We start from the raw sequence: 25977 nt of genomic DNA on the forward strand, positions 1-25977 counted from the left end.
TGATATTTTTATTAGATTCCACTCTTCGAGAGGTGTAAGATTGATGTAAAGATCATCCCATTCGGACATGTACAAATGGAATTATTAATTTATTTTGATTATGGACAAATTGTCAAGGTTGGCCAACCATCTAATTTGCACCCTTAAGCCCACCATGTTGCATATAAATTCAAGGAGCCTACTCCTCATTTTGTCATCTCATCTCACACTCATTCTTGTCTCTCCTTCATTGATTGGGTACGAATTTCAGAGGCATCTCTCCACATGTGCGAAGAAGAGAAGGGTTTTCTGTCCCTGCGTTGACCGAAATTGCAGGAGGGCTGTTTTGACTAGCATTGACTTGTTTTAACTACGGTTTTGTGTGGAGGATCTCTGTTTGGGTAGGCCGCATTTTTGACCAACGTTCACTGTAGAAGTGTTTGCTGCAGTATTGACTTTTGTTGACCAGATTTTATTGGACTTTTCCAGATTGATATTGGGCTGATTTGACTAGCTGTTGGAGGCCGAGTTGACCGAGTTTGACTGAGCTGTTTTGGAGGTCAAAATCTGCCCTGTTGACCAATGTTGACTTTCTGGTTAGGACTTTTTGTTATTGCTGTTTGACTGGTCAGATTTCACTTTGATTGGGCAAGTGAAAATTGTATATTGTACTCTCTCTCTCTGCTAAAGTTTTGAAGAATTATAAGAAGAATTGATCAAGGGTTTCCCCACATTGGGGTTTGTCTCTGGCTGGTGCCATGTCTTATGTCCTCTTATCTTGGCTTGTCTTCTGCTGTTATTGTTTATGTTCTATCTGCATTTTACTATCATGTTGCTGTGATTGCTAAACTGGATATTGATATTGGGCTAATAAGAAAATTGAAGTAAAATTGCTCTTAAGCATAGAACATACCATTGTTATTTAAAATTAACAATTATTCTCTTCCAAAGTCAAATCCAGAGACATCTTCCATGCATGATAGTCGGATTTATCCTTGATCTTGTCCTCAGATATGAAGTATGATGTAGTCGCCATTAAAGCTAGCTCAAAATTCTTGTCCAACAACTTTCCTTAGTGATTGCTTTTCTCACTCTTGCTTGAGCTTTGTCTTCACTTGGGCTTTGATACCATGTTAATTTTAGATAACAATGGTATGTTCTATGTGTAGCACAATTTACTTAAATGTTCCTTTAGAACCCAATAACAATTTCCAATTATTTCTAGTAGCAATCTCATTAACCATTAGTGACATTGACAGTAAATGCAGATAGAAAATAAAACAAAATGCAGAAGACAAGCCAAGACAAGAGGACACCAAATTTGGCGGATGCCATAGAAAATCCCCAATGTGGGGAAAACCCTTTGATCAATTCTTCTTATTACTATTCAATAGTTCAGAAAGAGAGAGAGTACAAAAGTCCAATTGACTAGCTTAATACAAAGTCAAATCAACCTTGTCAAATTTTTACTATTTAATAGTTCAGCAAAGAGAGAGAAAGTACAAAAGTCCAATTGACTAGCCCAATACAAAGTCAAATCAACCCTGTCAAATTTTGCAGTCAAACTTCAACCCTAACTAGAAAGTCAATGTTGGTCAAAACAACAGTCAAATACCTCCTTTGAAGCTCGGTCAAAGGTAGTGAAACACAACCTCCAACAAGGGTCAAAGTCAACCCAAAACAGCCACAAAAACTCTGGTCAGACTCGGTCAACGCAGGTCAAACATCCCATAAAACCTCGATTTCTATGCCAATCAATGCGGCCTAGGAAAACTGAAATTTTGCCCCAAAAACCACAGTCAAAACTAGTCAAAATCTCCTCGGTCAACGCTGGTCAAATTGTTTGAAATTTTGCAATTTCAGTTTTGTGATTTAGCCCATAAATTATATCCTCCTAGCTGCATGTGTGTGAGAGAGAGGGGCTACCCAAGTTGTACCAACCAATTTGATGAATAGAGAGAGAAGAATTTGTGAGTGATGGATGTCCAAATGAGGTGTGATGTCTCTTCTATTTATACACTTCGTTGTGGGTGAAGAGACACATCCATTGGGCTTCTTGAGCCTATAGTTAGCTGAGGCCGACCTGAAAAATTTGCACGTGTGGTCATAAATCCAAAATCACACTTCTTCTTGTCTGAATGAGATGATCTTTATATCAATCTTGGACCTCTCGAAAAGAGGAATCCAATGCAATCATCATCTCCATCAAATGAGTTGTCCCAAGGTGGAATTTGGCCGTAGTTGCTAATTTTAACAATTATCCAACAAATCCAACCAATCAATATCCAAATGATGAGCCCAATAGTCAAATTTGGTCAACAAGTCAAATATGTAATTCTGTCGAAGTCAACAACAGTAAAAAATGCTCCAACCAGTGCACAAGTCAACGATCAAACTTCCTCCAAGGGAGCTTGGTCAACAGACAAAAGATTTAGCCGTTATTGGTGGTCAAACTTTAGTCAAAATAGTACCAAATAACTTGGTGAAACTCAATCAAAGGAGAGAGAAGAACCTTGCGGTCAAATTTAGATTTTAGAGGTCAAGTCAACGGTCAGCAATAGCCAAGAGTGCGCAGAAAATCTCGGCTCCTCCATAGAAAAACTCGGTTTCCAAAGATCGAAATTATGCTAGTCAAAGCAAGTCAAAACTTCAATTCAAACTTGGTCAACGATCACCCAAACAAAAAGTCAACGTAAAATTTCAGAATTGCCTCTTTCCCTTCGCGCATGAGAACTCTGCTACCTTGCTTCAGACCTGTACGAACCAATCCAAAGAAGAGAGAGAAGAAGATTCTTGTCATGTGATGCTTTAAACTGATGTGACATTAGGTCTATTTATATGCGTTGGAGGAGACCCAATTTGACTTCTAGGCCGACTTGAACTTTTGTGCACATGTGGGTTTTCACATTAAAAATATATTTTTCCTTGACCAAATTAAATTCTTCCAAGGGAAAAGAGGGTCTTCTCTAGATGAGGAAGGCTGTCCAAAGGAGGGAGTTTGTCCTTGAGTTGCCAAATCAACACGGAGAGTGCTTTGTTTTATAGACCAAGAGGGAGGAGTTTCTAAAGAGGAGTGTGAATCTCTAGAAGAGGAAAACTCACCACATGCCCCACTTAAATCCCCCCTAAAACATGCTACTTAACTCTCCTTAACTTGTCTCCAACTCGTTATTAACTGACCGTTAGTCTTAGTGAGACTGGAGACAAGTAAAAACTTGTCACGTAACTCCCCCTAACTTGTCTCCAACTTGTTATTAACTCACTGTAAGTCTTAGTGAGACCGGAGACAAGAAAAAACTTGTCAGTTAACTCCCCTAACTTGTCTCTAACTCATTATTAACTGACTGTGAGTCTTAGTGAGATTGGAGACAAGTAAAAACATGTTTCCTTAAAAATAGGGAGCTAATTTATTCACCTTTTTTTTGAATAATTGATTTTCATGAGGAAAAATTAATATTTTTTTCTCAAGAAGGGGGTACTAAGGTAAAGTGGGTGCTTCGAGTGAAAAACAAGTAACCCCCAAAGCATATGACATCTCTTACTGCCACCTTTTTTTTATTACATAAATTTTACAAGGAAAATTCTTGTTTGCGGGAACTTTTAATTAGGAAAAAAAATCCTAGAAAAATCTAATGCAATTCTGTAAGACTTTGGATAATGAGTAGCATGGTAATATGCATTGACTCTAGACTTAGACAACACCACTAAGGCCTAGCCATTAGGATGTACTCCAACTTTGGAGGTATGAGTGAAAAACTTAGGAAATTATTAATCACTAAAAAGAAAAAAATAATTAACCAAGTTAAAAAAAACACTCTAGAGTAACTTCCCTAATAACTAAGTCCTAGGGAGTTAAGTCTTTTACATAAGTTCATCATGCTAACATCATTTATTACAATTCCCTAATGGAGGTGTTGAGAAATCTAGGGCATCGAGATAAAGTGATTTCTCTTCTATTGATAACTACTTGTGAATGCTTTTTACTTCTTAGATTAGGATCTTCTTCTACTTATGTTATTATAGTGTTATTCTTCATCAAACAACTACCATTGCATAAACCATAAAGTGACAAGAGACACATAATATAGGCTATCAACCAGGGCCAAAACCTCTCCCACTTGAGAGGAAAACCCGAACGAATTCTTCTTCTTACTGAGACTACAATTGACGGATACCAAGACCAAGACCCTTGACCTATTTGCCACTCCAAGACCAAGACTCAAGTTTCCTTTCACTGCTTCTCCTTTGTACCCAAGTCAACACTTGGTCTTCCTTTGTACCTCAGCTATAATTTAGGTCTTGTCCTTCTTTTTCCTTGATTCAGACCTACAACTTTTCGACTTCCTTCAGAGACCCTAGCACGTGTAAATGATCAACTTTGCAACCTTGATTCCCTTCACTATAGGTGGAGGTAGTTTTCTTGACAACTTGGCTTGATATACACCTTTGCTTCCTTCTTGTCTAGACCTTCCAATGGGATTGCAATACTTCGACCTCTTCTGCAATAGAGACAGTCCCTTTCTTCACATGTGTGTGGTCAACGTAACCCAAAAACAGATCCAAAATGGTGCCAAAGACTTCGCTTTCCTTCCTTCTCTCTTTGTTGATGATTAGTCTCCTTCCCAAGTGACTTTCACTCTTCTTATTTCAGACTTGATCTTAATCAAAATTCTTGCTCTGAAATGAGGCCGAGCTGCCTATTTATAGTTGTTGGAGCCTCCATAATAAGCCAACTTTAGCAATGGGTGAGCTGACATGACTGTTGGAGCAAATTCATTATTTCATTTTAGGGCCGACTTGAAGTAGATGCTTGAGCTTGGTCTTGGAGGGCTATTTGACATTTTCATTGACTCATATACAATTATAACATATGCCCAAGAAGGGTCCTTCATACATGGCATTGACTTCTTTGACCTTTATGACTAGATGACAAAACATAATGGTTCACAATGGGAACCTTAACTAAAATAAAATTCCTTGATCATGAAACCCATGATTCAAGTAGTACAAAAATGATTTTATTTTCTTCTTTTCATCAATTACATAAAATCACAATTACACGTTATTATGACGACTGAACCTAGTTACACTTTTCAACACTCCCTCTTTACTAGGGACGTATTCATAATGGTACTTGGTCATTCTCAATCCAAAGAATTCTCATAAGAGTCAGATTGGTAACGCATTTGTTTAGCATCATATCAACCAACATTGTAACATAGCAAGGCCTTGACTAACAACTCTATCTCTCCACAAAATCTAAGCTCAATGTTGGCGAGACCAATGATGTATAGACACCCTCATCATTGTCTCTCTCGGAACATACCCCACCCGGGTTCTCAGGGTGTGTTCCACTAGGATTATTCTTATCTTGGATTCCCAGTCCTCAAAGAATATTGGTCCTCTACGACTACTCTTATCTTGGATGCCCTAACTCATCCTCAAGAGTATTGGATGCCAGATGTTTTACCCAATCCTCCATTCTGTCTTCCCAAGTGAAGACAAGAATGATGTGTCTATCTATCCCTTTTAATTAGGGAGGACATATCTATTCCAATAAAGGAATTTAGGTTGGAAATACTGAGGGGGGTGGAGGGTGAATCAATATTCTTTAGCAATTAACACTTTTAAATCTTTTCAGAGCATTAGTTAATCTTCAATTATTATTAATGTTTATGCAGTAATAATAGTAAATAAAAGAACATAGTAGACACAAGAATTTTAGGTGGAAAACCCCCTCTGGGTTAAAAACCATCGAACACTTTTCTAATAAATTCTTTAATCTTCAGCCCCAACTAGAGGGCTACTGTGTTCAACAACTTCCTAGAATTCTAGAAAAGCATTGCTCCTCCAAATCCCATTGGAAGGATGCCCCAACGCCCTGGTTTCTTAGTAGTGTATTGAATGGATGCCCCAACATCCTAGACCAACCTACCACTTTGAAGTGTTCATAGGCTCCAACCTGTAGGCGACTTCATGCACCAACCTAACACCTCCTTGCCACCCTGTAATGGCTGAAATGAGACAAGAGTCTGGATTCCCATGCCAGGGACAACAATCCACGATATAATATGATTTACAATGGTTTTGACCGAACACCCAATCACATTATGACCTGCAACCCAACCATGACATCATCCCAATAGAGACTCCTATACCTCCCAATAATGCCTTTTCGATTCTAGGCAGATTGACTCTTTTACAATAATGACTCTTCAATAATGACACTTTTACAAATGACTCGTTTACAACTTTACAATGATGACTCTTGGCCTTGACACTTCTGCACAATATACAAATGGCTGTCATGTCTTCAAAGGATGTCCCACTGCGATGCTTCCTTTGATTTGATACTTTTGCTCTTGAATTCTTGCTTGAAGTTGTACTTGAATCTTCTTCTACTTGCATGCAAAATTTGCCTGGCGAAACCAATCCCAAAACAAAACAAAATACCCTTCAACTTACCTCTACCTGCAAAATACATGTAAGTGCATAATAATGATTAAATACAAATTAAAATTACAATGCGTACTGGAAGTGTGCTTGTCACTTTTGTTGTTGACTTGTTGCAGCAGTAGATAAAGACTCCCACTCTTGATGTAGGCCTGGACTTTATGCAAGACTATATCCAAAACCGACCTAAAGATATATACACTAAAAAATGATGGCAGACCCTAGACTTGTGATGGACCAAGTTCTAAGTACAACAATAGAGACTATTCTATCAACTATGACAAGACGAGTAACATGAACTTACAACATCATATAGATTTAGTAGACTTGGTGTAGCATCAAGAATATGTAGCATCAAATGTGTAGTATCAAGAATAGGACATCCGAAATGTGGTATCAAAACTAATTGTGACATATAGAGACATAGAGATATAATCGAGACCCTGTATATACTTACATTGTCCTGCAAAAACATATGTCAGAGATGATATTCAAAATTCAAATGTAAACACTAATCATACATACCTTGCTGTAGAAGACTTACTCTTGACTGTTGATGTGTGGTCCTTACTACAATGATCCTTGAATGCATGCTTTTTCTTGCCTTCTAGGAGCTCGATATTGAATCTGTTGTATCTATGTAATTTCAGATCTCCAGGTCTAAAATTTCGTCTTGTGGTAGCCCTTTGAGTCCTCTTTCCAACCCCATAGGTCTGATCAAGATTGGATTCTTCAAGAAAGAGTTATGCCCAATCTCCCATGATGACTTGATTATAGACTGGTTCAGTAGAGCGAACTTGTACGAAGTGCCACGTGTCACTGTTGCAACCTTCGACCTTGAAAACACTACTCAACAAACTATAGTCCGTCCTCTTTTTGTGACTATTTACAAAATTTGAATCCAATGCTCAGAGAGAAAGTTATGACGATTTTCCCAACGTTACCTGTTTGACATGGAATTTGGGAGCCTGCGAAAACCCTAACTTTCTCAGATCATATCTCCAAAAATATAGTGAACCAAAATCTGAAATTTGGTCATGATGTTCATCAAGATTTTGACTCAAATGAGTTTTAATTTCAGCTTCTGAAGCTTCGCAGAAAAAAGTTATAGCGAAAATGCCACGATGACCTGTTTGAAGCCACAAAATCCCTAGTAGAGGAGGATATGAGGGTCATTATTTATATGAATGTCTTGAGTTGAGAGGGTCCTCAACAAGTGAATGTTGGAGGGATTTTAGGATTAATTTTTTTAATTATTAATTATTGACTATTCAATGACCACAACCAATTATGAATGCCATGCCACAACTCCATAGGGTTTTAGGCCACTAACTGGGGTTACTAACTTCAAACATGAATATCTCTCAAATCGTGAAGAATTACTTGGCGTGCCATATATCAACGGAAACATCTCAACGAGTAGAATCCATCTAGAAGATCCTTGACTTAGAATAGAGTAAGTTGTCAAGTCGAAATGCCCATGCAAGATCGAGGTAGCCCTTGGTGCTGCTTGGGTTGACATCAATGACAACCACTGATCAACAATTTACTCATTCCTATGGAAGGAATGTACCTAAGCTCCCTCTTGGCTTAGGAATTTTGCTTCCAAGTTTCTTCCAAGTAAGAAACTTGTTTCTAGGCTCCCTCTTCATTAGGGACCTACAACAACTCCTCAGTGGAGACAGTGGGACAACCAGCTGCTTGAAGAACTCCTCTTCACGATGTCATGAATTTCTTTTCATTATCTAGGAGTCTTCATGTTTGGTACTTCTACAGAGGGCACCAACCATTCATCACTTTCATCCATGAGTCAACCATGTCATCATCGGAAAGTGATCCATCAGTTCATATCTGGCCTTCCTTCATGCCATGCTACCTTCTTCATGCCATGTTTCCTTAAGGATCTTTCATCCTAATACATGGTCATCGGTGGTGGAAGATATTCATAGATCTTCCCTTGGTAGCCTTGCATAAGCCCATCTAGATATTTGTCCAAAAATAAGAAATGCTTACTTAAATCAAAATTACCTTTGTGATGGTCTTTCATCATGACATCTTCTAGTTTGCATCAACTTCTTGCATACATATCAACACATCTCCCAAAGATATATATTGTCAAGGGTCTTTTTTTTCTTTCTAAGACTTCATCAGAGTCTACATATCTTTCTTGGAGATATCCTAGTCAGATCTCTTGGTTCTCGGATGTTGATTGCCTTTTCCATGATTGCATATTCCACGATCTCTTCCTTCCTTTCTTTTTCTCATTTCATTCCCAGGAACTTCCAATCGGAGTTCCTCCAAAATATGTCAACCACCTCATATTGCATACGAGGACATATTATGTTGATTTCATCTAGTGAATGTGTGTGACCCATGCATTCTTGCATCTCTTTGAAGGAGGAAATCCTTTTGATTATGCTCTCAAGATAGAGCATTGATCCATGTTACTTGCAACCATATGACATGACTCCACAATATTGAATGTAAGCATACATACCTCATTTTCTTTATGTCATCCAGATTTTCTTTAGCAGCTTCCTTGATTGAAAGAACTTCAATCCCTTGATCTGCTTCATCTCTTTTGTCATCATACCATCATCCCATGAATTCCACAAGTTGGATTTCTTTGATGAAACACTTGCTTCCCCTCTTGATCGGTGAACCTTTCGATGAAGATTCCATCAGAGAATATTGAGGATCTAGAGTATCCCCATCCAACAGATGTTTCCTTTTGACTGATGTATGACGAGCTTTGTCCTGGATGACTTTTTACTTTCCATAAATGCCACTTATGTTTCCAATGAGGTTCCAAGAGCTATATCATTCATAGTTAACTGCCATAGATTTCAATTTTAACCATCTTTCATGATTCTCTATGATGATGTCACGAGCTCTTGCTTTCAATGCTTCTATAATGCCATGATGCTTCTCATCGTTTTTCTTAGTGAATCATGATAGCCATATCTTACAACAGAAGACTTAAGAACTTGAAAAGAACTTAGGTGAGGAAGAGAGGAAGACTATCTCAGTCATAGTAGAGATCTCTTACTTCCTCTTTATTGGACTTCTTCTTTTCAGCTTCCTCCACTTCTTCGATGATATGAGCTTCTTCTCTTCCTCTTTTGTTATTGTCTTTTTTGACCTTAGGACAATCTCTTTTGTGATGCCCATATTCTTGACACCCATAGCATTGAATCGTAGCCATATCCTTTTTCTTTTTCCGAGAACTAGACTTTCCAAATTTTCCCTTTCTTCTTGTCATAGTAGCATAAGCTTGATTTTCCTCGCTCCCACATCAGATTTGGCCTTTAGTCTAGATTCTTCAATCTTGCGCAGTGACCATAGATTTTGGAATGGAGTAGCTTCTTTCTTCCCATAAATACTTGAAGTTACCCCACACCTTTGGTAGTGCATTTAAGACAACTGTAGTCATTTCTCTATGAGACATGACTTCTCCCAGATCTTGAAGTTGATCCCTTATTTCAGATATCCTCATAAAGTATGAGGCTATTTCATCTTCCCTTTGACATCTTTGGCTTGTAGAGTTCTTGCCTTAATGAGATGACTTCTCCAGTAGTGCTTACAGAATACAACTCTACCAATTTGTCATAGATTTATTTTGAAGTTTCGAGTTTTGATACCTATGGAATGAGGGGATCCTTGATGGATTCTATGAGAATCCTTTGAGCCCTAACTTCCCCTTTCATATAATTTGCAAGAGCTTGAGCATCTTCCTTTCTTGGTTTGGTGATTGATCCTTTGATATGTTCCATGACCTCATTTTCGATGAGACTCAAATCTGTCCTTTTCTTCCATGCAAGATAATTTGAAGCCCCAAAAAATTTGTTCCTTTCCTTGCAAAAAGACATTTTGACAGATTCAAATGTGGACATAAATATACTTACTTGATAGGATGCTCCTTCTCCTTGCTGCTTCCTTGATGTTGATGATGATATAGAGAATAGAAAACTTCTCCTTGATGAAGATAGTTTTCTTCAATAATGATCCTTGATCTCACAGAGAGGGAGATCCCTTTGGATCCTTTGATGGTGGAGTTTTTGTTGATGAAGATCAATGATGACTTCTTGATGATGTCTTCAATGGTAAGGATCTTGCTTCAACGAGAGAGAGATCGCCTTAGAATCTTGATGACAACGTTCTTGGTCTTGCTTGATGTATAAGTTCTTTAACTTGATTAGGGTCTTTGAGGTCTCTTGAGATGGCTTGAGGGTTCCAAAACTTCTTTGTAGACTTCTTCTTTGATCTAGGGTTATGATGCTTCCTTTGTAGATCTTGACTTCAAGATGATCTTTGCTTTGATGCCTTTCTCGAGATTTGATCCTTGAGTGTCCCTTGATAAGATGCCCTTCCTTGACTTTGTCACCTTAGCTCTGATACCATGTTGAGAAATCTAGGGCATCGAGATAAAGTGATTTCTCTTCTATTGATAATTGCTTGTGAATGCTTTTTACTTCTTAGATTAGGATCTTCTTCTACTTATGTTATTATAGTGTTATTATTCATCAAACAACTACCAATGCATAAACCATAAAGAGACGAGACAAAAAATAGGCTATCAGCCAGGGCCCAAACCTCTCCCACTTGAGAGGAAAACCCGAACAAATTCTTCTTCTTATTGAGACTTTAATTGACAAATACCAAGACCAAGACCCTTGACCTATTTGCCACTCCAAAACCAAGGCTCAAGTTTCCTTTCACTGCTTCTCTTTCGTGCCCAAGTCAACACTTGGTCTTCCTTTGTACCTCAACTATACTTCAGATCTCGGCCTTCTTTTTCTTAGCTTCCTTCAGAGACCCTAGCACATGTAAATGATCAACTTTGGAACCTTGATTCCCTTCACTATAGGTGGCGGCAGTTTTCTTGACAACTCGGCTTGATATACACCTTTGCTTCCTTCTTGTCTTGACCTTCCAATGGGGTTGCAATACTTCGACCTCTTTTGCAATAGAGACAGTCCCTTTCTTCGCATGTGTGAGGTCAGTGTAACCCAAAAACAGATCCAAAATGGTGCCAGGGACTTCGCTCTCCTTCCTTTTCTCTTCGTTGATGATTAGTCTCCTTCCCAAGTGACTTTTGCTCTTCTTATTTCAGACTTGATCTTAACCAAAATTCTTGTTCTAAAATGAGGCCGAGCTGCCTATTTATAGTTGTTGGACCTTCCATAATAAGACGACTTTATCAATGGATGAGCTGACACGACTGTTGGAGCAAATTCATTATTTCATTTGAGGGCCGACTTGAAGTAAATGCTTGAGCTTGGTCTTGGTCTTGGAGGGCTATTTGACATTTTCATTGACTCATATACAAATATAACATGCCCAAGAAGGGTCCTTCTTACATGACATTGACTTTCTTTGAATTTTATGACTAGATGACAAAACCTAAAGGTTCACAATGGGAACCTTAACTAAAATAAAATTCCTTGATCATGAAACCCATGATTCAAGTACTACAAGAATAATTTTATTTTCTTTTTTTCATCAATTACATAAAATCAAAATTACACGTCATTATGAAGACCAAAACTAATTACACTTTTCAACATGGAGGTACGAGTGTTTTTTTTAATATGGAGGTATGAGTGAAAAAACTTAGGAATTATTAGTCGTTAAAAATAAAAAAATAGTTAACCATGTTAAAAAAAAAACACTCTAGAGTAGCTTCCCTAATAACTAAGTCCTAGGGAGTTAAGTCTTTTACATAAGTTCATCATGCTAACACCACTTATTACAATTGCCTCATGGGGGTACGTAAATTGCATAGAGAAGAAAACCAAGAGAAAGAGCAAAATTGTCCTGCAAGGCTTTTGAACTTGAAATTTGAATGAGTGTCTTGTTCAACCTTGGTGGCTCACTGCAAGTCCTGCCTGGTACATCTGGGGAGGTAACAGGTCTATTTAGCTACTTAGTCATTTTTTAGTACTTCAACAAAAGGATGAAGCCTATGGCATCCCATGCTTGTTAATTTCCCTAGACCTCCACTTTGACATTGATGCTTGTAATACTCCCAATGAGGTATGGACCAAGATGGAGACATTTTTTGGCAACCTAGATACACCATAGGACTTCTTTGTCACGTTCAAGACTTTGCTCAACAAGTAAGAACTTGTGGCATTATCAGAAAGGAAGAGCAGTTGATTCTTTCAATTCTTCAAACCTAGGACTTGAATATTCTATATTTATTTCTTCTTCCCATTTTGCTAAATTCTCCATGGCTAAAAATTGGTAGATGTCTTCTTTGAATAGCTTTATGTAATCATTGATTCAAGAGAAAAACAAGTTGATTGCTATGGGGGCTTTAGAGTCATCGAAGGCCCATGCGCTTACGACACAAGAAACTAGTAAGAAGAACAAACAAAAAAACAAGGGTAAAAAGGAACTAGAACATGAGAAGGAAGGAAAGCGAAAGACCACTGGAGAGAGTTCAAATTCCAATTGCGGGAAGTCTAAGAAAGAGAAGACTAAGTGCACTTATTGCAGTAAAGGGTTCCATTCAGAGAGTGTATACATGAAGAAGACAATTGACCTCATGGCACATGCCCTTCACTAACATCATCTTAAGGACTACATTCAAAATAATGCCAAGAAGAAGCAAGGGTACAAGCCACCAGAAGATAAAGGTGAGGGTCATGCGTTGATTGCTCTCACTTCTTTTCCTTATGCTTGGATTCTCGATTCAGGGGCCACTCGCCATATGGCTTCTTCATCTCATATTTTTTAGTACTATTTAATTCTCTTATTGAGGTGTGTAGAGAAGCAAGAGTTGATCTAGACTATGGGAGCTTTCACAGTGTGCTTCACGTATCTAATATCTATAAATATTCTCTCCATCTATCGGATTACACATTGATTTAGGGAAATGGGTTGAGTACACTTTGGATGCAATTGTGATTTTCGACATGGCAGATGGTTCCATAAGAGCAGTTGGCAAGGTTGATCACCATTCCACGTTGTATTCTTTCTCACACTTCATTCCAAAATCAGATTTTGTCTCTCTCCTTACTCATGCAATTGAGGAGAGCAGGTTGTGGTATGAGAGGTTTGGCCATCAAAACTACATGTATTTGGATCAGTTGAGTAAATAAGGAATGGTTGAAGGCTTACCAAACATTCAATACATAGATGGAGTTTGTCAGGGATGCATAGTTGGCAAGTAGCTTGAGAAGTTTGACACAAGAAAAGCATGGAGAACTACTACACTTCTAGAGTTGATGCACAGTGACATTACAAGTCCTTTTCCTTACATATCCATGAGTAAAGCAAGGTATGTACTCAATTTTTTTGATGATTGATCAAGGCTTACATGTGTATATTTTTTGAAGCTTAAATCTAAAGTCTTTGAAAGGCTTAAGGCTTTCAAATAGCTTGTTGAGAATCAAACATGGAAGAGGATTAAGAAGCTTTGTATAAATAATGGAGGAGAGTATGTCAATAAAGATGTTGAAAATGTTTGTTTAGAAGTAGGTATAGAGTTGCAACATATAATACCATGCACTTCACAACAAAATTGAGTAGCAGAGAGAGAACAGGTCATCAAAAGTGATGGGAAACTATATGTTGCAAGTTAGATCACTTCCTCCTAAGTTGTGGGTTGAAACCATTAACTATGTAGCCTATATTCCTAATACAATTCCTCATAAATCAGTGAAAGGAATCACTTCTTATGAAGTGGAGTGTCAAGTTTGAAGGTGGTCTTTTGCATCCACCTTAGAAGTAATCTACTTCACCATCTCCACCACTTCGAGTCATAGGTTAGAGAGACTTCTTTTGATCATATTTTTGATTATATTTTAGAAACTGATATTTCTGCTCCGCAACATGATATTGTGAAAATTTCAACTACTGAAATTCTATTGCAACAACTGGAATTAATTCAACTAACTGTTAATTAATTTAGCAGTTTATTGCTATGACAATAATGAATTAATCACACTGCAATATTTACAAATAAAAAATACCGCAGAAGATAAACTGGAAACTGAGAAAATACGGGCACACACACACAAAAACACACAAAAATATAACATCGTTATTTTTGGACAAAAGTCCCCGGAAAAACCCAACTTGGGAAAGCTGGTGCAACAACTGAGGGTTTTTATTATTAAGCAGTAGTGAGAAATTCCAAATACAATAAATATCGCCAAATTGGCGAATCTATCCATGAGAAATACTGGCAAAAATTTTCTGAGGGATTTAACCCTTTCTCCGAGCAATCTCGACATTGTCTGACCTCTGAAAAACTAGCCTTCTATGTGGTCTGCACAGGCTTTGCGTCAGCCTTGCGCTGCTTGCCAAACACACTGCCTGAATCAATTGGCAATCTAGTTGTCCTTGCCTGCTACTGACTGGGGAAAATGCTTCTCTTGCCCTCTGGAAACTCTTCCCGACCTCTGGAACTGAAAACGTCTTCCTCTTTAACTGGATGGAATTGCTCTTCTGAAGCAACTACGTAGTCCCTTCGCTGCTTCCTGGAGAAATTCTCGACCTCCTCTTTCTAACTTTCCGAACTAGAAAACTTCCTCTGGACTCATTGTCTCTGACCCTCTCTGTCTTTGTTTCCCTTCTTTGGCTCGAACTCTTCTAGCAAACTGTTGCTGCTCTTTGGAAAGTCGAATTGCCCAAGGAAATCGATCTCAAGTGTGTTCCTCCATCTACCCATCGACTTCTTCTTATAATCTCATTGTGGGACTCCAACGACCAAGATTAAATCTTAATCAATGGCTGAGATTATTTCCTAGTCGATCTGTGTGAGTTTCTAGAGAAATCTCACCTTCCTCAATTAATTCCTGTTAATTAATCATTTTCCCTAAGTTAGACTTGGGAAAAATTTAATTACTAATTAATTAACTTAATTAAGGCATTTCTAGGTGGATTTTCCTGAAACCTTTTCTGGGTTATGGATTCCTAGTGTTTCTTAGCCTCTTAAACAATTGTCGAGACTAGAACACCATTTGATACCTACAAAAACTAACACTCTCTCTTAGTGAGGAAGGTGTTCTAGTGCTGAACTGCTCCAACACCCTGTTTCTGCATCACCCTTTGTACGCTGTTGATGTTTGGCCACTGTGACTGCCTGCCACTGCCCACCAATCATTGCTCAACTCTGATGCTGCATCTGTGCTGCTGCTGATACTGTTATGCTGCTGCCAACTCTGCATCTGCACTGCAACTCCCTCTCAACTGTTGTTGTTGCTACTGCGATTAAGAAGCATCTGAAATACTGAATCCACTGTGCTACTTTTGTCTCCTGAGCATCTGATTGCTACTAATCTCTGCATTGTCCACTGAAGAATTTGCATTGCTGCTGACTCTGCTACTGAGCCTCCTACTTTGCTATCAACAATGCTCTGCACTCCTCAGCACTTGACTGCAACTAGCCTGCAACTGTCATTTAGAATCTCACTGCTTCACTGACCCTGATCCATCCTGCTACTGAATACTGTGGGCCCCTGTAGCAAGGTAATGATCCATGAGGAAGACACCTTAATGGACTGTGCCCAAATCTGCGCAAATTTGGGACTACGCGAAATCTTCCTCTAGCCTGGAGGACAACTTGCTTATCTTTGCAGACGCTACTGCGTGATCCTGCTTCTCCTGCTTGTCCTTCTTCCTGAGAGGACCTTGAGTGCTGTAGTGGCCAAACTCGCCACACCTGAAGCACTTGACCTTAGATAGGTCCTTCTTTTTCTTCTTCTTTCACTGTCTCTGACTGGGACCCTTTGATGCAAGGGCCACATTCTCCTCTTCCTTCTCACCTTTCTTACCTTTACTATTGCTTCCGTTGATGGAGCTCTCCTCATCTCTTCTTGTTGCTGGTCTGACCACATCTTGTCCCACTCCCACCCTGGTAATGTGTCTCATACCAAGATGCTTTGGACAAAGACTTGCCATTCCTCTGAGACATTGTTTAGGGCCAAATGCACAAGCTCTGTAGGTTGAGGCGCCTCTCCAATTGCTGAAAGCTAATCCCGTATTTCCCGAATTCTAGCGAGGAAGTGATTTATGCCTTCACCCTTCTGCATCCTGGTGTTTCTCAACTTCTCTTGCAGGAACATCTTCCGCTGCTCAGAAGGAATCGAAGGATTCTGATATAGCTGAGCGAGAGGATCCCACATCTCCTTGGCCAATATATGCGAGACTATATGCTTTCGGACTCCATCCAAGATCATCCGCTTCGCCTTTGCCATCTCTTTCCAGTATTCCTTTAGCTGATCTGCATCGGTCGATACTGCCACATCATTATCTGAATAGGTCTTCCGTCCAAATTCATCTACTAGGAAGGGCATCCTAGTCTTCCAAATGACATAGTTGGAGGCTCCCTCCAACCTATCCTGATCTTTAAGCTCAACTGTGGCCATCTCTGAAATTGGAACAAAAGTCTCCCTCTTTCACCTGCTCAGTTGCTGAGCCTGCTATTTGCACTCCCTTCTGGAGTGAGATATTCTGCTTGCAGTTATTGCCAACTGCAATTGGACATTTGGATTTCTAGGCTAGAAACCCTCTGAGAGAAATTTCTGTCTGTGTGCACTTTCTCTTTCACCCGACGCTGATATTGCAATAGCAACTGCTGCAAAACCCTTTTGTGCCCAAACAAGGAATCTGCCCAACGAAAATATTGAACTGTTGCTCCTTTTGCCTGCTGGAATCACTCAATCTAGCAAGCCGAGTTTTTGTGCAACCCTGCACTAAAAATTCGAATTGCTCAAGCAATTAGCACTGCCCGGTTAGGCACTGCGCAACCCACAGAAAAACGCCTTGTTGTTCCCTCCAAACAATGAATTTTTCTGCTTACGCTTCTGAGCTTCCCCGTCTGATCAAAATTGCTTTGATACCATGTGAAATTTTCAACTACTGAAATTCTATTGAGCAACTGGAATTAACTCTTCTAACTGTTAATTAATTTAGCAGTTTATTGCTACGACAACAATGAATTACTGACACTGTAGTCTTCACAAATAAAAAATAATGCGGAAGATAGACTTGAAACTGAGAAAACATTGGCACACACACACAAAAATATAACATCGTTATTTTTGGGATAAAAGTCCTCGGAAAAACCCAACTTGGGAAAACTGATGCAACAACTGAGGGTTTTTTTTATTAAGCAGTAGTGAGAAATTCTGAGTACAATAAATATCGCCAAAACTGATGAATCTATCCAAGAGAAATACTGTAAAAAATTTTCAGAGGGATTTTACCCGCTCTCTGAGCTATCTTGACACTGTCTGACCTCTGAAAAACTAGTTGTCTAAGTGGTCCGTGCAGGCTCTGCGTCACCCCTGTGCTACTTGCCAAACGCACTGCCTGAATCGATTACCAATCTAGCTGTCTTTCCTGTTGTCGATTGGGGAAAATGCTTCTCCGACCCTCTAGAAACTCTTCACGGCCTCTGGAACTGAAAATGTCTTCCTGTTCAGTTGGATGGAATTTCTCTTCTGGAGCAACTGCACAATTCTTGCGCTGCTTCATGGAGAAAATCCTGGCCTCCTCTTTATGACTCTCTAAAACTGGAAAACTTCCTCCAGAATCACTGTCTCTGGCCCTCTCTGTCTCTGCTTCCCTTCTTTGGCCCGAACTCTTCCGACAAACTGCTGCTGCTCTCTGGAAAGTCGAACTGCCCAAGGAAATTGATCTCAAGTGTGTTCCACCATCTACCCATCGGCTTCTTCTTATAATCTCATTGTCGGACTCTGACGACCAAGATTAAATCTTAATCAATGGTTGAGATTATTTCCTAGTCGATCCGTGTGAGTTTAGATAAATCTCACCTTTCTCAATTAATTCTTGTTAATTAATCATTTTCCCTAAGTTAGACTTATGGAAAATTTAATTACTGATTAATTAACTTAATTAGGGCATTCCTAGGTGGATTTTCTTGAAACTTTTTTCTGGGTTATGGAGTCCTAACATAGTTTTAAAACTAGGCCGGTCTGAATCGGATTCGGCTTGGGAGACCGAGCTAGACTCCTGCTAGGGCTGACTCGGTCATAAAGCCGGTCCGTTACCGAACTAGCCGAGTTGGACACTGACTCGGCTAGTTCGGTAACGGACTGGTCGGCTTGACTGAGCCCGTCTTAAACCGACTGAGCTGGTCCACGGGAAAAAGGGCGGCAAGGCGGACTTGAAATTGAGTTTTTTTGTTTTTTGTTTTTCCTAGTGCCTCTACCCCTCTCCCAAGCTTATAAAAGTGACCCAACCCCCTCACATTTCCTCACAACTATCTCATTGCATTTGTGAGGAGTTTGTGAAGAGCTGGAATTGGTTTTTGGAGCAGTAGTGAGGAGGTCCTTGGGCAATCATTGGAGCAGCATTGAGGAGGCTAGAGGTTTCCCTGTCTGACTCCGATTCAGAGTTTGAGCCAGATGATCTTGCCTTGTCTAGCAGTAGTGACTAGTGATGTTTTGTTGTAGAGGCCATTTAGGGCCTACTTGGTTATGTGTTTTTGTTTTGATCTCTATATATTATATGTATTGGATAGTGCAATGGGTGCCATTTTGATATAATAGGTAGATTCATGAGCATACTTTGATCATATGTTGTCTTCTCTCTATATTCTAATGCTTTGAGTTTGGAAGCATGAATGAAAATCTTTAAAATTTTGTTTTTTTCTCATAAAAAAAAATTATTGTATTTTTTACAATGACCGAGTCATTGAAATCAACTAGGCCAAGTTGATACCGAGTCGGAGTCGGAGTTGGAGTCAACCCTTGCCCGGTTCTGAATCCGAGTCCGAGTCTTAAAACTATGAGTCCTAGTGTTTCTTAGCCTTTCTGACAACTGTTGAGACTATAACACCATCCGATGCTACAAAATCTAACAGATATTACAGATCTAGAGCATAGACCTCGATGGGTACAACAGACACCTCAGGCAGCTAGTGAACTAATGGGTGATCCTATTAATCCCTGGAGAACCGGATCACAGTTTGTGGACATTCTACTAGCTTTTGTAGCCACAAAATCTCCTTTACTTATTCACAGCTATATGGTGCTCAAATCAGCCCCTCAATCTTATGTAGAGATTGAAGGTAACCCCTTCTGGTAGGCAACGATGCAGGAGTACAATTCCTTGATAGGGAATAACACATCAGAATTGGTCCCTTTTCCACCCAAAAGGAAACTTGTTAGATGTAAGCGGATTTATAGGACCAAGAGGACCACAGATGGAATTCTAGTACTCTATGTACATGACTTATTACAGGGAGTTCAACCTCTTTCACTGTTGCATTGGAGTTTCATTTGCATGATAGGTTTGCTCTGACAAACATGGGACTGTTGCACAACTTCCTTGGTCTTGAAGTCAAGGAAGCTGATTTAGGGATCGAGATGTATCAGTCCAAGCATGCCAGAGATATCCTTGACATATTTCAGATGACAGGTTGCAAGGTAACTTCAACCCTCTTCCTTTATGGGGTTAAGCTAGAAGATGGTGGTACGACACCTTTGTTTGACTCTACTAGGTATTGATAGTTAGTTAGGAGTCTTTTGTACCTTACTCTCGACCTGACATCTCTTATGCAGTTGGAACAGTTTCCAGGTACATGCAGGACCCACATGAGCTACACTAGAAGGCAACAAAGTGGATTATCAGATATATGAAGGGGACTATTTGCTTTGGTTTACACTATGCAGCAGGGCCTTCCTTAGATCTTGTTGGATACACAAACTCAAATTGGGCTGACAATGGCACAGATCGCAAGTCCACCTTAAGCTATGTTCTCTACCTCGAATTTGATTCGATATGTTGGTCAAGCAAGAAGCAGCCAACTATTGCTTAATCTTCAACAAAGGTGGAGTACAAGGGTGCGATGAACACTACTAAGGCTATATGGTTGTAGCACTTTCCTACATAATTGGGTGTTCAGTTTCATTGTCCAAAAATGATATGGTGTGATAATTAGATTGCACTCAAGTTCTATAGAGACATAGTACGGAGGCAACAGACTAAGCACATTGAGGTTCACATGCACTTTATTAGAAGACAGATTCATGATGGAGTCATTGACATGCAACACTACCCTTCTTTTGAGCAGATTGCAGACATCTTCACCAAGAGTTTCTCTGAGTAGAGGATAAGAACTTTGTGTGAGCTCTTAAGGGTGAAGGACACAATTGCCTAGCATCTGATCATGCTAGCATTAGCATTCTTGTTTTGAGGGGGTTTTTAACTTCTGTTTCCATTGGGCTTTCCTTCATTAGTCCCACCCGTGTACATGAGTACCTAAAATTTCTGGAAATTATGGATACTCATTCATAATTCACACTCACTGGTTGTGCTTCAGTGGTAGTGTTGGGGTAAATGCACACTTAGGGTCTCATCCATACATAATTAGGTCCCCATATGAACACTTTTCTTCATCTACTAGATATTCCCTACCATCTGGGATCATCTTCTATTTTTAGCGTTTTCTATTTTCAGTAAGCCTTTTTCTAACTAGGGGTGCCACCTAAGATGACATGGTAGACTGGTAGTGATTGGGTAGTGACATGGCTATTTCCTAACCACCAGTGCGCATTACCTTATCCGTAGGGTCCTTAATCACTAATGCACACTTCCTCTCTTATTTTGGGAGATTGCCTTATCCACAAGCTTATCCACTCACCTAATCACCTTATCCTTATTTCAATGTTGTTTTTGGAGTTTTCTTGCTATATCTGAGTTAGGAGCTACAGGAGGGAGTTATTACTTCAGTCCTAAATTATATTTGATTCCATTTATCTTTAGTCAACCCTATTTTAGACTTTCACTCTATTTTAGAGTCTCCTACTTCAATTTTAGGCTACTAGCTAACAAGAGAAAGTGCTTTTCTATTTTATAGTGTGCACGCAATATGGAACCTCAACCTAGTGTGCATTGGTTCCCTTTCAAGGAGGGTTATTTAATTGTATCCATTTCAAGCAATAATACACACAAGAGTTTATGAGTAACTTGAATTTGTCTCTCTAGCTTAGTTAATCTTTTCAGTGCAATTTCATTCTCTTCTTTCTTGTGAAATTGTGCTTGTGCTTAAAATGAAGTCTATATTGTACAGTGCTTCCAAATCTGGCAACATTGTATGTTATGATTATTGGCATTTCCAAGGCATTTTGTACCATTTCGGCATTTCTGAGCAGTGCGAGATTAGGATGTGGGCAAACTAGGCATTTTCTGCAACTTAGAGATAAACCTTCCTTGTGCCAAGTAATTGTATTGATGATGAAGGTATTAATAGACTATGAAATATAAATGTCAATTAGGTCAGGAATGTTTGCTTGTTGCTAGATAATTGGTTGCCAACATGATTTATGAATGTGGCTGATTAATGGCCCTTTACTGAGGAAGATGCAAATGTATAAAGGTCAAACTCATCGAGGTAAGAGTTGTGAAGATACGCTATGGAAGAAATGTTGACTGTTACCTTCCAAAGTTAATCACTTCCTTGTGTCCGTAGAGAGGGATAAACTGGGATTTTATAGCTGTATTACAATTAAATTCATAGCAAACATTGAGTTGGATGTTTTGTATTACTTGAGAGGTAGTGCAGCTTATGATGAACACTAAAAGTAATTATAAATGCTTGAAAAGTAATGTAGCATATCATAGGTTCCCGAAACCGTCTTTTGTCCCTAAAAGAGTTTACTTTAGCAAACCCCAAGGGAGGAAATTTCAAAGGGTCAACCTTAGAAAGATTTTATAGCTGTATGAAAATTAAATTCAAAGTAAACATTGAGTTTGATGTTTGTATTATTTGAGAGGCAGTGCAGCTTATGACAAACACTAAAAGTATTATATATGCTTGAAAAGTAATGTAGCATATCATAGGTTCCCGAAACCGTCATTTGTCCCTACAAGAGTTTACTTTGGCAAACCCCAAGGGAGGAAATTTCAAAGGGTTAACCTTAGAAAAACTTTAGCTTGCCAATAGCTAGGGAAGAAGTTTCTAAAAGTGGCAAGAAAAGTTAAAGAGGGACCCACTATGAATGGCAGCGGGAAGAAAGGGCACTTGTTTATATGACAATATTTCAGGCAATGGCAGCAAACTGCAAACTTCACTGACCTTAAAGAGGAAAAGCAAGGCATAAAGTGGAGCAGAATTGTCATGGAATTATGATTACACTGGCATAGATCCATCTTTACCCTGGTTTGATTAAGCACTGAGAGAGATCAAAGAAAAATCAAGGAACAACCTTGACGCTGAAAAGATCTCAGGATAAGATGCATCTATGCTGGTTTTTGCTTTAGTATTATATATTATTTTTTACATCATGGTAATTAATGGTCTACTTCTTTTGTATTATGGACCTCGACATTTTTTTCATTTGATTTATAAACATTATACAGAGATTGCAAATGTCATCCACACTGGTATGAGAGTGCACCTCACTTCTCTTGGTGCAATGACCACTAGATGTTACGGCAGGACAGATCCTAGAAGAAATGTGAATCGTGAGAAATTAGGTGGCAAATCTCATGGGTTGGATTTTAGGCGCACAAAGCTAATACTTAGAAAGTAAAACTCCAAAGAGTGTGTGTATATATATATATATATATCAGTGTTGTTAAAAGCGCGATTAAATCGCGCTTTTTTCCCTAAGCCGATTTAATCGCGCGTTTTATGGGAAAAAAGCGGCTAAAAATTTTTTTGCCGATTTTTTCGAAAAAAACGCGCTTTTTTCCGAAAAAAGCGCGCTTTTTTCCGAAAAAAGCTCTGGGTTGCCAGGACAGCACGATTTTATAAAAAAATTTTGGTTTTTCATTTGGTCATTTGGGTTTTTTCATGCAATTTTTTTGGAAAGAAACAAATAATTTTTGAGTGGGGCAGCTTAATGATCAATTCTAGGCCCTAGTATGGATATGCTATTCATGGTAATGTTAAATTCTTAAAGTAAAAGTGACATTCTCCTTAATTTTCATTTTCATCCTTTTACTTAAATTTTTAACATTACCATGAAATGACTCAGGATGTTTGAGAGTGGTTCCAGCCTCATTGGATTTCATATGGAGAAAGTAGAATTTTAGATTTCATTTAAAATCCAGCAGACTTATCAGTTTTTCAGGATTTCAGGATTGGGAGATTGTAATGTTTCCAGGTGACACCACCTGCTCGGGCTACCCCTGCCACCAGTAGAGGACGTGGTCTACCTCCTATAGCTCCTACTTCTAGTTCTTCAGCTTCTAGAGCACATCAGACTCCACTGCCATCTCCACCAGCACAGGCACCAGCATCTATATCTAGAGGGAAAGGGAAAGCTGTGGCATTTTCTCGCAAGAGGGGCAGAGGAAATCAATAGGATTAGACCTCATTTTATTGTATATGACATTATGACATGATGAGATACATTATCATATTTTTTGTTGATATTTTGAGGCTGAGTTGGGACTCAGGAGTCAGGACTTACTATTCAGGACATGATTCAATGTTATGTGTGATTTTAGCGCTAGAAATGATATTAAACATCTTATATATTAGTTTTTTTATCATATTTATGTGTCAATGTATTTATTTTATGTTGTAGATGGTTTAGATATTAAAAAAATTGAAAAAAAATGAAAAAAAATGAATATTTTTGTACCAAACGCTTTTTTCCCGCTTTTTCCGATTTTTTTCCGCTTTATTTCCGGCGCCGATTTAATCCCGCTCGCGCTTTTCACAACATTGATATATATATATATATATTGGAAAGTTATAATATCTGAAAGACATGTAAAAACCTAGGCTGCACATAATATAGAAGTGAGATTAAAAATGTTTGGTTGAGATTAAATGTAGAAAACAAATTTGTGAAAACACAGAACAGAACCTCAGGTCTGAAAAGAAGATGAGATGGTGGAATTACTAAATGTGATTCTGAAAAAGATAGGTTAGACTGAGAGTAAAACTGGCATGTCAAATGAAAACTAGAAAAACCTTATAAGCCAAGTCACAAAGATTTCAAGCTCAATAGACACTCCAAATCTGAAATCTTCTGTATGAAATATCTGGAAAAATACTTAATTGAAAGTAAAAACTTGGAGCTTAGACACAGTCTCTCTTTCATTTTTTTTGTATGCTATTGCACATTGAAGCATATACATGCCCTGTTTTTGCCTTTTTTGTCCTTGTTAATAGATTTGGCTTTCTTTCTTTTATTTTCCAAGTTACTCTAAAGGCATATCTGTTTGCAAATTTTGATTGTAACCTAAAACTTCATCTGTAAACATGTCTTAATATATAGAATTTTATGGCAGGCATTTACAGGTGGGCCACTTTTGCAAGCTCGGAACTTTGCAGTTATGACTGGTGTTAATGCAGGTATCACATGTGCAATGAAAAGGCTACGTGGTGGGGTTGAGGATGTTCAAACCAGGTGAAGCCTCAGAGTTGCTTGACCATCTACATTTATTTTGAGTGCCATGTTTTGCACCATATATTACAATTATTTAGAATTAAATTCAAATTCTGCTGTTAATTAACTGATGGATTAGGCTTGAGGTGGTCCTAAGAGTAACTGAACCTTTGAAGAAAGTTTGGATGCTTCTAGTAATATGGTAGAAGTTGTTATTATTTTCCTCGAAAAAATTTCACTTTGTAAAATATGCGGAATGAGGACACGTTGAAAACTTAAACTATAGGGTTAACTTCTGCTTTCTAACCATCTTCTGCTCAATTGTTTTTGGTTCTGTTTAAAAGTATTGAACTCATATTTATATATTTGTCTTATTTGTAGCTTTGCCAAGGAAAAACCCTAGTTATATCTTATTTCCTTCCTGTTGATACTATTCTTATTTAAATTTTCCATAGACATGTCTTCTGATTCCTTGTCATCTAAACATTGCTAGACACATATCTTATAATATTATTATTTGCAGTATGGTTGCAGCATTTGGTTCAGGAGCAATGTTCTCACTGGTAAGTGGCATGGGGGGACCAAATCAGGCAGCAAATGCAGTTACCTCTGGTCTTTTCTTTGCACTTGTTCAAGGTGGCCTTTTCAAGGTAAGTTACTAGCAAATTCCAACCATGTTATCTGCACTGATCATCTGTTTGCCTGAGTTACACTATATACAGTGAAAATAGAGTCAAAATAGTTATAACAGATTTTCTTTTCCTTGGAAATAACATCTTCATTAAATCACTAAAATCACATACTGTGAACAGAAAAAAGAACTTGGTAGGTCAAGCATTTGCCTGCAGGCTACTTGGTCCTTTTTGTTTCAAGAGGGGATAAGGCTTCTGAGAACAGCTGATCTTCAACAAAGCAATAGAAAAATGATGCTTACATGGTTAGCCAGTAATAATGTCTCGGCTCAAGTGACTTGTATATTCTCTCTCTTTCCATATGGGTGTGCATGTGTCACTCCACCTGCTGCAAGCATGGCTGTATTTTATTTTGTCTGTGTTAAGCCATTTATGCACTTCCTAAGCTCAATCATAAAAGGCATTGACATCTGCATTTTACAATAAAGCCTGCATAATTTACTTCTTCTGGAATGCGCCTCCTGACACTGTATAAACTTGTAGAAACCTTTCTCTTACATCCTATTGAAATTTCTAATTACCAAGGA

The 25977-nt window shown here is 38.6% G+C and overlaps 1 pseudogene across 1 annotated transcript in view; it reads left to right on the plus strand.

The window, feature by feature from the left end:
- Nucleotides 1-25420, plus strand: part of LOC149201724 (chloroplastic import inner membrane translocase subunit HP30-2 pseudogene) — a 46129-nt pseudogene extending 20709 nt beyond the window's left edge. The window contains exons 2-3 of the transcript XR_016253682.1: nt 24661-24779; nt 25282-25420. The product of XR_016253682.1 is annotated as a chloroplastic import inner membrane translocase subunit HP30-2 pseudogene (transcript). The remainder of the gene's footprint in view (nt 1-24660; nt 24780-25281) is intronic.
- The last annotated feature ends 557 nt before the right edge of the window (nt 25421-25977 follow it).

This window comes from Pinus tabuliformis, chromosome 2_1 (assembly GCF_031772625.1).
Source record: "Pinus tabuliformis cultivar Carrire ecotype Pingquan chromosome 2_1, CPIR1, whole genome shotgun sequence".
NCBI classification, from domain to species: Eukaryota; Viridiplantae; Streptophyta; class Pinopsida; order Pinales; family Pinaceae; genus Pinus; species Pinus tabuliformis.